The following is a 12789-nucleotide window of genomic DNA, read 5'->3' on the forward strand; positions in this document are numbered from 1 at the left end:
GAAAGTAAGTATCTTATAAGATGGGCTGCATTCAGGGGGGGGTACTAAAAAGAACAAATTCACTAAAGATGAGGTTTTCTTTAATGTTAAATGATTTAAAATGATAAAAAAAAGGTTTGTATGCATGTCTGGAAAAATGTTTACTTATATTACCAGGAGCAATAAATGTGACAGAAGTTTAAATAAATCATTTACATTGTCCTATCTTAAAACTGCAGTAAAATAAACTATTGTACGTTGCATTCCGGGTATTTGGAGTAGCTTACCAGATGCACTATTTTGAATGGCGCTGATAAATATCTGTACTGTAATCCTGATGAAATCCTTTAACGCTGTCTTAATCTTTGATAATTATTTGATTTCTATTAAATCCTTTAAATTTTACAGTTATAAAATCTGAATAAAATGTTAGCATGATTAAGTTGTTTTTGTCTCTTTTTTTCAAGTTATAACAGGTCATCATTATCTATATTTGACATCTCTTCTAGCTGTTCATAGACAGCAGTGCTTTGCCGAGTTACTCTGTAGACCACATGTGTACATAGCCACAGATTAAGGTTGGCAAAGATTAAACATAATGGACTAGGTGGGACTTTAAGTGAGACCCCAGCAGGTATTTTTTTTCTTGTTATAGAGATAGAGACGCCGGACACTAACTGCTGGGGTCTCACTTAAAGTCCCACCTAGTCCATTATGTTTAAGCAACCAGGGATGGAGACGCCCTGCCTACAGCTTGGTGCCTCATATAAAGTCCCACCGTGCGATTTTCATGCGTTTTTGGTGGATGCAGTCTGATTTGACCTTATTTTTCCGTATACAGGGATGGAGACCAATAGCATGACCTGCTTGTCTCATACAAAGTCCCAAATAGGAAATTAGGGATTGAAAGGCATTGTGCTTTACAGGCCATGCCCCATATATAAAATCCCTATCTGTCTTTATACTGCATCCACCAAGGGGATGGAGGTGTAATGCTTCTCAGCTGATCCTTTCCAGTTTGTACCATCGTTACAACTTAGTTATTTGAGTTTTGAGACAACAGACCAGTCATGGATGAGGGTGGGTTGGGGGAGGTTGGGCTGTCTCCCTCTCACCTGTTCCCCCATCCATCCATTAGCAGCCATGTGCTTCCAGTGTGGAGACACTAAATTAGGAGTGTTAGGACTGCAGATAAAACAGGGTGCCGTGAAGTGGCTCTGCAGCTTTCACATGCGTTTGCAAATGTGTGTCAACTATACCCCTGTTCTTTGTATCAAGAGACAGGTTTACTTGGTTGGTGACAGACTGGAGGATGAGTACATCAGACTGGGGGCTGGCTGACTTTCATGCACCTCTTATAATCCTTCAACCTCATTTTTTTTAAGGTTGGCAAAGATGACTTCTAATATACAAAATCTGTCCCAATCTACAATGGTCTCATTGAGGCAGATATGTCTGTAGGTGGAGTATCTACCCATCTTAAAAGACAAGCGCCATCTAAAACTGAAACTTTTTTGTTCGGAATTGGTGGATTTATTACACCTTTAGCTTTTTAAATTATTGAGAGATTTATTGGTGGACGCTCATGTGGTTTGCATCTCAACACCTGCCATAAGGTTATAATGAACGTGTTCCTTCTAGACAGCAAAGATGTCCTCTTATTTGGAAAATGAATGGGGGATTCTGGAATTGTGCCCAAGTTTCAACAATGCAATCCATGAGAGTTCTGATGGCTCTGTAGATTCAGATATTAGCATGAGATATCAGAATTAGCAGAAGAAGCAGATGAGACGATAGAAAGTGGAGAAGTGATTGTGGTGTATATACATCACTCACTTCACTTTCATCTCTTATTTTTCTTTAAAGGAGACCTGTCATTACAATAAATGTTGAGTTGTTGACCATTGTTGACCTCCTAGCTAAAATACTATCCAGCTATCTAACCTTATTTCCTTGCAGACCCCTTCACAGTAAAATTATCAGGACACGAGGTTCATAAAACACCAGGACCCTGTTCATAACCGACCCCATTTACACCACGAACAACTATGAAAATGCCACACTGAAAATTTTCACTACAGCGCGTCCTGATCATAACACAACTTCCTGGAGAGCAGGAGACAAAGGGAGTTTTCTCTTCTCTCCTCCCCCACTTTCTCTCTCCCCCCCTCTCCTCTCCTCCCCATCCCTACTCTCACCCTATACCCCCTCCACCCCTTCCCCCATCCTACACAGTGATTCTACAGGTGTACACCTCATTGGCTCGTCACTCACACATCAAACCCACTAGACAGAGACAACTGAAGAGCTCGACAACGCTTATCCCAGATTCCAAGCACAGATAGCCTCCTAGCTAATGGAAATTACCTCATACACACCTGATGGCTCTGATCTATTGTTCCACCAAACCCACCTCACGTCTAGCTCTCACTTACAAGCTAACCGTATGTCCCCTAATTAAACTTGTCCATGTACCCCACCTTAGTCCAAGCCCAGACCCAACCAATGATAAATAGTTAGTTCTCATTAGCCATCAGGTGTAATGATGCCTATAAAATCATTACTTGAGGTCTATTTCCTGACGCTATAAAGTGACATCTTTGATCAATCTGTACTCGTCACTGCTTGTCGACTTTGGTTAATTTTGGATTGGTATATAATTGTACTCTGTACCACTTTTTTATGTTTTATATCTTCAATAAAAAGTTTGGAACTAAAAAAAAAAAAAAAAGTACTATCCAGCTGTCATGGTATAAGTCACCCTGAGCAAACATAAAAATTATTTTTGTCTTTACTTGTTGCATGCAAGTATCGAAGTAATAAAGTAATAAAAACCACAGAGGTGGTCAAATACAACCAAAAGAAAGCTATATTTGGGTGCAGTGTCGCATGACCGCGCAATTGTCAGTTAAAGTTACGCAGTGCCATATCGAAGAAAATGGCCTGGTCGGGAAGGGGCTAAAACCTTTCCGGAGGTCAAGTGATTAAGGCTGCTACTATTATCCTCTTCTAAGGCCTCATGTTCACTGAGTTTTTTTTTTAACTCACCAAGAAGCCTCCTCCTGGCAGCAGCGTTTTGGCCACAAAAAAAGCCTGACATGTAAAAGTGTGTACAGCGTTCACACACTTTAACCCTCGTCAAGCTTTTGGGTGTTAATTATTTTCATTGGCCAGAATAAATAATTTATTCCGGCCATTGAAATAAATTAATGCTTAAGCGGTAAACGCACCTAGCGTCTAGGCGCTTTTAGACACATTTAACAGTGCTTAGCAGCTTCAAGTGTTTTTTTTTGCCAAAATGCCACTGCTTCAGGACGCACTAGCAGTAGGTTTTTTTTTTTTCTTGCCAAAACTCTCCTTTCTGAAAACACTGCTATATGCCTATGTGTGCATGAACACATAGGATAACATGCAGGGGAGTTTAGAGGCAGGAAAAAAAAAATGCCTGACACACGAAGAAGTAGCTTGGACAGAGGGGTGGCTGTGGACGTAGTATACTTGGATTTTACAAAAGCATTTGACACACACATGTGTAAGGTAAAGTCTACAGGCTTGAAAAGATCAGTTTGTAATTGGATAGAAAACTGGCTAAAAGACAGAATTCAAGAGAGTAGTGGTTAATGATTCTTACTCTGAATGGTCTAAGGTTATCAGTGGTGTATCCCAAGGTTCAGTGATGGGACCCTTACTTTTTAATACATTTATAAAAAATATAGGGTCTGGGATTAAAAGTACCATTTCAGTCTTTGCAGATGACACCAAGCTTTGCCGTGGAATAACTTCCTTATAGGATATAGTTTCATTGGGCAACTATGTGGCAAATGAGGTTTAATGTTGATAAATTTAAAGTTATGCACTCGGGGGCTAAGAATATGCATGCATCATACATACTAGGGGGAGTACATCTGGGGGAATCCATAGCGGAGATGGATCTGGGTGTTCTGGTAGATCCTAACCTTAATATTAGCATGCAATGCCAAGCTGCTGTTTCCAAAGTGAGCAAACTCTTTTTCTTGTATTTACAGAGGCATGGACTCCAGAGAGAGAGAGATATAATTTAGCCCCTTTACAAATCATTCGTAAGACCTCATCTGGAATATGCAGTTTAGTTTTGGGCACCAGTTCTCAAAAAGTATATCGGGGAACTGGAGAAAGTGCAGAGAAGGGCAACCAAACTGATAAGAGGTATGGAGGAGCTCAGCTATGAGGAAAGATTAGAGGAACTGAATTTATTCTCTCTTGAGGAGATTAAGGGGGGATATGATCAACATGTATGAATACATAAGGGGTCCATATAATGAACTTGATGTTGAGTTATTCACTTTAAGGTCATCACAGAGGACAAGGGGCACTCTTTACGTCTAGAAGAAAAGATATTGTGTCTCCAAATACAGAAAGGTTTTTTTGACAGTAAGAGCTGTGAAAATGTGGAATAGACTCCCTCAGGAGGTGGTTCTGGCCAGCTCACTAGATTGCTTTAAAAAAAGGACTGGATTCTTTCCTAAATGTACATAAAATAACTGAGTACTAACATTTATAGTTAAAGTTGATTCAGGGAATATCCGACTGCCTCTTGGGGGATCAGGAAGGAATTTTTTCCCCTGATAAAATGTAAAGTTATGCACTTGGGGGCTAAGAATATGCATGCATCATACATACTAGGAGGAGTAGAACTGGGGGAATCTATAGTGGAGAAGGATCTGGGTTTTCTGGTAGATCCTAAGCTTAATAATAGCATGCAATGCCAAGCTGAGATTTCCAAAGCAAGCAAAGTCCTTTCCTGTATTAAGAGAGGTATGGACTCCAGAGAGAGAGAGATATCATTTTGCCCCTGTATAAATCATTAGTAAGACCTCATCTGGAGTATGCAGTTATGTTTTGGGCACCAGTTCTCAAAAAGGATATCGGGGAACTGGAGAAAGTGCAGAGAAAGACAAGGGGGCACTCTTTACGTCTAGAGGAAAAGAGATTTTGTCTCCAAATGCGGAAAGGTTTTTTCACAGTAAGAGCTGTGAAAATGTGGAATAGACTCCCTCGGGAGGTGGTTCTGGCCAACTCAGTAGATTGCTTTAAAAAAGGACTGGATTCTTTCCTAATTATACATCATATAACTGTACTAACATTTACAGGTAAAGTTGATCCAGGGGATATCCGATTGCCTCTCGGGAGATCAGGAAGGAGTTTTATTTCCCCTGCTAGAGCAAATTGGATCATGATTTGCTGGGGTTATTTGCCATCCTTTGGATCAACTGTTGGTATAGGATTGTGTACTATATATGGGATTGTATGGTTGTGTGTTTTTTTTTTTGGTTAAGCTAGATGGACGTGTGTCTTTTTTCAACTAACTATGTAGCTTCAAAAACGCCCAATGTACACCAGTGCATGAGGCCTAAAAATACCAACTAGAAAAACAAATAGGAGTACAAAATGGGATGGTACCACAAGAGTATATCCCTCCCTCTTAGATTGTAAGCTCTAACGAGCAAGGCCCTCTGATTCCTACTGTATTAAAGTGGAGTTCCACCCTAAATGTATACTTACCTCCATCTTCTCGCTCCGGGTCACCTGAAAAACAAATGGATAAACACAATTTTTTTTTTTTTTTACTTCCTTCTTCCTCCCCTCGGCGGCCACGGCGATTCGTCACTTCCTGGCTTTTGCAATGATTCCTGGGAGCTGAACGTCATCGCTCCCAGGAATCAATGTGCCTGCACCGGCCCCGACGTCAGTTCCGGTGCGCGCGCGTCATTCCCTTCTAAACAGCTTCTGGGCATGCCCAGAAGCTGTGGAGGGATGACGCGCGCGCACCGGAAGTGACGGCGGGGCCGGTGCAGTGCATCGTGGGACTGAAGAAGAAGGAAGAGGACGCAGAAGAGGATCGCGCTGGCTTCAAGCTGCCCACACCTGAGATGGCAGCGCTGGACAATACTTTTTCAAGGCAAGTATTTCTCCTAAAAGGTAAGTGCAACCCGGGACAGATCAGAGGCTAGCCATTGTGGAATGTACTAGCCCTGACTGTCCCGGGGGTATTTTTATTGAAAAAAGTATAACCAGGGTGGAACTCTGCTTTAAAGTGTATTGTATTTGTACGGTCTACCCTCAAGTTGTAAAGCAATGCATAAACTGTCGGCGCCATATAAATATATAATAATAATAAGAAGAATACATACCACATCCCAAAATTATGATATAGAAAAACTAGAACAACATGGACTTTATAGGCACTAATAAAACAAATTCATAAATTTTATTAATTAGATATAGTAAAAATTTCAATATATACAAAAACACATGTCATCATATTGTTAAAATCAAAAACAAGATAATAAAATACCCTTAACCGAACCTCGTGTCCTATTGGGTCTGGATAGGAAGTCCCCAAAAGATGGACACTGCGGGTATGGTTACACAAATGGTTGGAACAAAGTCCAAGCTCAACATGTTTTGCGACGTGGCACTTCTTCAGGACCTCTTCAAATTATTCCCCCAAAAAATCCATGTTGAAATGGTAGGAAAAAGGGGATGCAAATTCCTGACTGGTTTCTTGAAATATAGGAAATATAGGCAAAGTTAAAAATGAACCAATGCCGGCTCATAGGGCAAATCTCATAATAAAACAGCACCTGGCGAATTCCACCATTAAAAGGATATGTAGAGATGGGGGAACAGTGATTATCTAAATTACAAAGTAGCAGCTATACAATTATTTGGATAGTACTAATAAACAGGCAAAAAATTTGGGGGAGCATACCCATGTATTTCCAAAGCTGCTGCAGCTATGAACCAAAAGACATGTATATTAAAAAAGAATAGCGTGCAAATGCAAAAGAAATTACTACCAAATCTGAAGAGAGTCCATAAATAAAAATGGGGGTTTGGTCCCACCATATGGCCATATCGTGCTCAAGCCCACTACTGCGTCAAAGTACCCCATTATCAGTGGGTCCTACACTATCCAGAGATAGATGAAAAGAGATGAATCCAGCCTTTCTAACCCTTAGTGTCCACCATCAAGTGGATATAGGAGGAGTCCCCTGTAGTGCATTTGCACATTTTTCCCAGCAAGGAGTATTATCTCCAAGGGTTAGAAAGGCTGGATTCATCTCTTTTTCATGGATAGTGTAGGACCCACTGATAATGGGGTACTTTGACGCAGTAGTGGGCTTGAGCACGATATGGCCATATGGTGGGACCAAACCCCCATTTTTATTTATGGACTCTCTTCAGATTTGATAGTACTAATATTGATGATGATAAAAAGGTGGCCACATATATAAGGGCCCTATAACATGGTATACAAAACCAGTACATCCTTTCAAATAAAGATCTATTAGACTATAGCTGTCCCCAATCGTCACATCATGGTTCCCCAGGGCCAATGTTTTAAAAAATACCAATTGCCCAGTTGTCATGCTAATCCGTGACAATCTATATTCCAGGAGTTCTGATTTTAGTCTGACTTTGGTTCCCGCATGCTTGTTCCAAGCCAGGTATCTAACATTTCTAGAAGCAAGTCAGCAATGGCAGCTCCCTTTAACAACATCTTTATCCAGCCTGTGGTTAACTGTGCAGAGTTTCTGACTTTTATCACAGCCTGCTGCGTTTACCGAACAGCATTAGGAGTCCACAGATCAACTTTTATTTTATCGGAACTCGCACTTTAATTCCTTTAAGAATAAACAGCTTTGAGAACTGCCAGCATAGAGAAATTAAACGGTTCCCCTCTCTGCTTCAGTCATTATTTCCTCCTGCTGGTAAAGGGTGATTCAGTCAGTTTAGAAGTTTGTCAAGGTTGAGTAGTTCTTGTCAGTTGTCCGACCCATAACCTCTGAAATGAAACACACATAATATTAAGCAAGGCAGCCTCTCGCTGATCAATAATCTTGTAAGTGAGAGTCTGCAGGGATCTTCTTTGATGCGAGAGGTATTTAGGGTGTGAAAATTGATTGTCGAAGAAGCTGCAAAACGCATCCTTTTTTTATTTATTTTTTTAACGCACGTTCCTTTGCTTTTTTATTCTTTCATGTAGGTGGTTTGTCTTAAGGTCGACAATGTTTGATCGCTATTGAACACATAAAAATTAGGTTTTATATACGACTGTTTTAAGCCATAGCTTTACATGCTGTTTCATTTTCATTTGCATATGAAATTGTTGTTCAGAATTCTATTAGAATACACAAGTGACTAGTAACTCACTATAGCAGGATATGGTATAAAAAAAAAAAAAAAAAAGTAAAGAAAATTAAAAGAAGAGGTTTGCATATAGAAACCACTTGCATCAGGGCTAGAATTTTTTTCCACTGCAGAATTTAAATAACAAAATTAATTGGTTTGCATAGATAACAGACATTTAATTTTTTGACCACCATATTTAAAAAAAGTTAAATCACGTAAAATGACAGAGTGTGCAGAATTTTATTTATTTATTTATTTATTTTTTTTTTGGGTGCTCCAGGTGAGGCATGAAGATTTTTTTTTTTTTTTTTTATATATCTGTCCTGTCCTCATCTGTCCTGTCCTCATAGGAACTAAGGTCCTATTCAACAGAGTTTTTATTTTTAAAATATATCTAAAGCCTGTTGTTTTTTTTTTTTTTTTCTTTTTTTTTACACAGTAGGGCATGGTCTAAACCAGTGTTTCTCAACCTTTTTTCTGTCAAGAAACCACTTGCATCAGGGCTAAAAAAATTTTTTTCCACTGCAGAATTTAAATAACAAAATTAATTGGTTGCCATAGATAACAGACATTTAATTTTTTGAACACCATATTTAAAAAAAGTAAAACCACGTAAAATTACAGAGTGTGCAGAATTTTATTTATTTATTTATTTTTTTTTTGGGTGCTCCAGGTGAGGCATGAATATTTTTTTTTTTATATATCTGTCCTGTCCTCATAGGAGCTAAGGTTCTATTCAACAGAGTTTTTATTTTTAAAATATATCTAAAGCCTATTGTTTTTATTTTTTTTTAACAGTAGGGCATGGTCTAAACCAGTGTTTCTTAACCTTTTTTCTGTCAAGAAACCACTTGCATCAGGGCTAGAATTTTTTTTCCACTGCAGAATTTAAATAACAAAATTAATTGGTTGCCATAGATAACAGACATTTAATTGTTTGAACACCATATTTAAAAAAAGTAAAATCACATAAAATTACAGAGTGTGCAGAATTTTATTTATTTATTTTTTTGGGTGCTCCAGGTGAGGCATGAATATTTTTTTTTTATATATCTGTCCTGTCCTCATAGGAACTAAGGTCCTATTCAACAGAGTTTTTATTTTTAAAATATATCTAAAGCCTATTGTTTTTTTTTTTTTCACAGTAGGGCATGGTCTAAACCAGTGTTTCTCAACCTTTTTTCTGTCAAGAAACCACTTGCATCAGGGCTAGAATTTTTTTTCCACTGCAGAATATAAATAACAAAATTAATTGGTTGCCATAGATAACAGACATTTAATTTTTTTGAACACCATATTTAAAAAAGTAAAATCACATGAAATGACAGAGTGTGTAGAATTTTTTTTTTACATATCTGTCCTGTCCTCATAGGAACTAAGGTCCAATTCAACAGAGTTTTTATTTTTAAAATATATCTAAAGCCTATTTTTTTTTGGGCACAGTAGGGCATGGTCTAACCCAGAGTTTCTCAACCTTTTTTCTGTCAAGGCACCCTTTAAAAGTAATGGACAGTCTCGAGACCTCGTTCTAAAATGTAAAAATGATCCTAATAGTTTTACAAAATGCAGCAACATCCAAGCAAGTAGGACACCCAACGTTAAAGGTGATATATTCTTCCAAAGCAAATACATTTTTGCAAACTGGTACTGACTAGTATGCTAATGTTTCTCTCCTTGGCAACATCCACACAAGTAGGACACCCAACGTTAGAGGTGTTTTCTTCTTCCAAAGCAAATATACTTTTGCAAACTGGTACTGACTAGTATACTAAAGTTTCTCTTGTCCCAAAGTTTTTTTCCATCCTGATAGAGAGGGGAATACCAGAACGTTTTGCAGACGACATCCTCCATATCAACTAATGATGCCATTGGTCGTTAGGACACCAGCAGCTGGAAGAGCTTGTAAGAAAGGATGAAAGAAAAAAGGGCATTAGGTCCCCCCCCCCCCCCACACACTCCATACCAGGCCCTTTGGGACGTTAGGACGCTGGCAGCTGGAAGAGTGTAAGAAAGGATGAAAGAAAAAAGGGCATTAGGTCCCCCCAGTCCATACCAGGCCCTTTGGGTCTGGTATAAATTTTAAGGTGAACCCCACGGCAAAATAAAAAAAAAAAAAAAACAGCGTGGGGTCCACCCAAAACTTCTACACAACTAAAAGGCAGGTTTCATCCACCTTGGGCAATTTTTGGGCAATTTTTAGCCATTTTGCCAAGAAAGCCCTGAAGAAACCTTAAGGCCCCTCAGGCTGCCTGGGCACCCTGGTTGAAAAAGGCTGGTCTAAACCCATCAGTTTTTTCCCCCTTCTGTATCAAATTAGGAAAATTTCCCTGAACTTCCTGTTCTGTAGGTATAAAGGGAAGTGAGAAGCAATTTCTCTAAAGTGAAGAAATTGTCTCCTGAGAGAGTTTCCCCCAGAATAAGTGGCACCATTGGAAGATTTGTAGTGGTCCTTGTGTAAAAAAGCCCGTATACAGAACACATTCAAATATATATTGCTGTAAAATTACAACTCTTAGGTCTTGTTCATCGTGGGGTTGTAGGAATCTATGCCCCGCCCCCAATTGAAGGATAGCCCATGAATGCACAGGTGTTTCATGCATCCCTGTGGAGGTCGCCCCATTAATTTTAATTGGGAAGCAGTCAAAGCCATTGCTCCTAATGTGACATCTGAGTAGGTGCACAGCCCCAAATGCACCCAGAGAGCAGCCGCTCTGTCCGTGTAGCCGCTACTTCCCAATTGACAGCTATGAGGCTGCCTGCATCAGAATGTATGGAACAACTGTCCATCAAGGTGCAGGTATACACCGCTTTCACACGGATTCATACCCCCCAAGTGAATGAGGGAATACAAAGTATTTTGTCTCTCATGAGCGGACTTGTCCTTCGAGCTGCCCATAACATTACCTTCAGTAAACCTGCAAGGCTAAAAATTTTAAATAAAAGTTACCGTATACACTAGAGTATAAGCCGACTGTTTTTTTATGCTGAAAAAGCCCCCTCAGATTATTCTTGAGTCACAGTCTCACTTACCTATTCTCCGGTCAGTGCGCATGCTCCGCCGCCGCTCGGGAAAGCCCGTACACGTTCGGCTATTCCCGGGCAGGCGGTACATGCGCGGTGACATGTTGGCACCGGGCGGCGCCATTTTTAAATGTAAGGCGCCTCACCGAAAGGTAAGTGAGACTCCTCCGCAGCCCCTGCATCTCCTCAGGAGATGCAGTGCTGCGGGCATGGTACAGGAGATTCTCCTGTACTATGCCCCCAGCACTGCATCTCCTGTACCATGCCTGTACCATCTGTGACATGCCTGTACCATCTCCTGTGCCATGCGTATACCATCTCCTGTACCTAGCCAGTACCATTTCCTGTGCCATGCCTGTACCATCTCCTACACCATGCCTGTACACCATGCCTGTACCATCTCCTGTGCCATGCCTGTACCATCTCCTGTGCCATGCGTGTACCATCTCCTGTACCTAGCCAGTACCATTTCCTGTGCCATGCCTGTACCATCTCCTGCACCATGCCTGTACCATCTCCTGCACCATGCCTGTACCATCTCCTGCACCATGCCTGTACCATCTCCTGCGCCATGCCTGTACCATCTCCTGTACCATACCCACGGCTCTGCATCTCCTGTACCATGTCCGCAGCCCCTGCACCATGCCCATAGCCCCTGTCTTGGGTCTCGTGGTGGTCCAGTTGGGTCCGGTAGCTGCTGCATTTCCCACCCTAGACTTATACTCGAGTCAATACTTTTTCCCAGATTTTGTGGTAAAATTAGGTGCCTCGTCTTATATTCAGGTTGGCTTATACTCGAGTATATACGGTATTTGTATTTCTCCCATGTATTAACTTCCTCCACCACTTTTCCCCTAAGCAATTTTTACTATTTAGTTTTTTCCCCATATGATTTTTTTTTTTATGTATTTTTGAAGTGTCCCATTAAAAAAAAAAAAAAATCATAACATGTAAGAAACTTCATTTTTAAAAACTTTAATAATTATAGTGAAATAGAAATACCAACAACAGGGGACTTTTGAGGTGTCAGCCATATTCACAATAACCCCAGCATAGGTTATAAGTGTGGTCCAACGGGGGAGAACTCAGGCAGGACTGACAACGCTGCTTGAGATTGTAAGGCAGCAGAGCCAGTGTTGGCAGCCTACTACAGACAGTTAGTATCTCACTTGATTTCTGGCAGATCAACAAGTATTTTCTGTATTTGCAGAGTTTTTTTAACCACTTGCCCACTGGGCACTTATACTTCCTTTCTAACCAGGCCAGTTTTCAGCTTTCAGGGCTCTCACACTATGAATGACAATTACTCAGTCCGGCAACACTGTATCCATATGACATTTTTGTCAATTTTTTTCACATAAATAGTGCTTTTGTTTGGGGGTATTTAATCACCACTGTGTGTTTTTTTTTTTTTTTTTTTTGCGCTATAAATAAAAAAAAGACCGAAAATTTTGCAAAAAAAAAAAAAAATATTTCTTTGTTTCTGTTATACAATTTAGCAAATTAGTCATTTTTCTTCATACATTTTGACCAAAACGTATACTGCTGCTCCATATCTTTGGTAAAAATAACCCAAATCAGTGTATTATTTGGTCTTAGTGAAGGTCTTAGAGT

Source organism: Pelophylax lessonae (genome assembly GCF_965119305.1).
Source record: "Pelophylax lessonae genome assembly, chromosome: 10".
NCBI lineage: Eukaryota > Metazoa > Chordata > Amphibia > Anura > Ranidae > Pelophylax > Pelophylax lessonae.